Source organism: Montipora capricornis, chromosome 7 (assembly GCF_036669925.1).
Source record: "Montipora capricornis isolate CH-2021 chromosome 7, ASM3666992v2, whole genome shotgun sequence".
In the NCBI taxonomy this organism is placed as follows: domain Eukaryota; kingdom Metazoa; phylum Cnidaria; class Anthozoa; order Scleractinia; family Acroporidae; genus Montipora; species Montipora capricornis.
This window is the reverse complement of record NC_090889.1, coordinates 50,199,978-50,202,483: the sequence shown is the minus strand read 5'-3', so window position 1 is coordinate 50,202,483 and position 2,506 is coordinate 50,199,978.

Below are 2,506 nucleotides of genomic sequence, written 5' to 3'. Positions count from 1 at the left end.
CTGAGCCTCCCATTGGCCATAGCATTGAATTCCTTTTCATTCCATGCTAATTTCTGACTGGATTTACAAAAAGCTACCCATTGATGCTGTAACTTAGCACCTTCAGATGCACAACAAACTTCTCTCTACTGACAGCTATGATTGCAGCTAAGATCAAACCTTACCCCATCCTGGACAATGCAACTTCTCGAGTTTACACGTGTCTATTATTATTTTACTGGTCCTTGCATGGGGATCCCTGTGGCACTTGAGAGGTCAAGGTAAGACATTTCCTGACTTCCTGACTTAATTTTGATCAAGTCCTATATAAGAGAATTAGCTTCTGGTCATTCCTAAGTCATAGGCGATCAATTTCTGCCAAGTAGTGTCACAGAAATACTGACAAGTTATTTGATTTAAACCAAGGCACAAACTCTAACTCAGGGTATAATCAACCCCCCCTAAACTAACTTTGCCTTGCTCTTATAGGTGCAAACTAACATTTAAATCATAGCTTAGACACTCTAGAGTTTGCACAGGCATGTGTTGACGGAGCCCCCCCTGGTTCAATGACCGCGCCAAGAGGTTGAATACGGGCTTTGCCCGCATTCAACCGAAAATTTAAGCAGCCACCTCTTCAAAAATCAGTCAGATATCAAAGCACAATGGAGCAGATGCAGACTAAACAGGCTTGCTCAAGCAAATTCCATTCAGGCTGAGCCTCCCATGGCCATAGCATTGAATTCCTTTTCATTCCATGCTCATTTCTCACTGGATTTACAAAAAGCTATCCATTGATGCTGTAACTTAGCACCTTCAGATGCACAACAAATTTCTCTCTACTGACAGCTATGATTGCAGCTAGGATCAAACCTTACCCCATCCTGGACAATGCAACTTCTCGAGTTTACACGTGTCTAATTATATTTTTACTGGTCCTTGCATTGGGGATCCCTGTGGCACCTGAGAGGTCAAGGTAAGACATTTCCTGACTCCTGACTTAAATTTGATCAAGTCCTATATAAGAGAATTAGCTTCTTGGTCATTCCTAAGTCATAGGCGATCAATTTCTGCCAAGTAGTGTCACAGAAATACTGACAAGTTATTTGATTTAAACCAAGGCACAAACTCTAACTCAGGGTATAATCAACCCCCCCTAAACTAACTTTGCCTTGCTCTTATAGGTGCAAACTAACATTTAAATCATAGCTTAGACACTCTAGAGTTTGCACAGGCATGTGTTGACGGAGCCCCCCTGGTTCAATGACCGCGCCAAGAGGTTGAATACGGGCTTCGCCCGCATTCAACCGAAAATTTAAGCAGCCACCTTCTTCAAAAATCAGTCAGATATCAAAGCACAATGGAGCAGATGCAGACTAAACAATCTTGCTCAAGCAAATTCCATTCAGGCTGAGCCTCCCATTGGCCATAGCATTGAATTCCTTTTCATTCCATGCTAATTTCTGACTGGATTTACAAAAAGCTACCCATTGATGCTGTAACTTAGCACCTTCAGATGCACAACAAAGTTCTCTCTACTGACAGCTATGATTGCAGCTAGGATCAAACCTTACCCCATCCTGGACAATGCAACTTCTCGAGTTTACACGTGTATAATTATTATTTTACTGGTCCTTGCATTGGGGATCCCTGTGGCACCTGAGAGGTCAAGGTAAGACATTTCCTGACTTCCTGACTTAAATTTTGATCAAGTCCTATATAAGAGAATTAGCTTCTTGGTCATTCCTAAGTCATAGGCGATCAATTTCTGCCAAGTAGTGTCACAGAAATACTGACAAGTTATTTGATTTAAACCAAGGCACAAACTCTAACTCAGGGTATAATCACCCCCCCTAAACTAACTTTGCTTGCTCTTATAGGTGCAAACTAACATTTAAATCATAGCTTAGACACTCTAGAGTTTGCACAGGCATGTGTTGACGGAGCCCCTCTGGTTCAAAGATCGCGCCAAGAGGTTGAATACGGGCTTCGCCCGCATTCAACCGAAAATTTAAGCAGCCACCTTCTTCAAAAATCGGTCAGATATCAAAGCACAATGGAGCAGATGCAGACTAAACAATCTTGCTCAAGCAAATTCCATTCAGGCTGAGCCTCCCATTGGCCATAGCATTGAATTCCTTTTCATTCCATGCTAATTTCTGACTGGATTTACAAAAAGCTACCCATTGATGCTGTAACTTAGCACCTTCAGATGCACAACAAAGTTCTCTCTACTGACAGCTATGATTGCAGCTAGGATCAAACCTTACCCCATCCTGGACAATGCAACTTCTCGAGTTTACACGTGTCTAATTATTATTTTACTGGTCCTTGCATGGGGATCCCTGTGGCACCTGAGAGGTCAAGGTAAGACATTTCCTGACTTCCTGACTTAAATTTTGATCAAGTCCTATATAAGAGAATTAGCTTCTTGGTCATTCCTAAGTCATAGGCGATCAATTTCTGCCAAGTAGTGTCACAGAAATACTGACAAGTTAATCAACCCCTCCCTAAACTAACTTTGCCT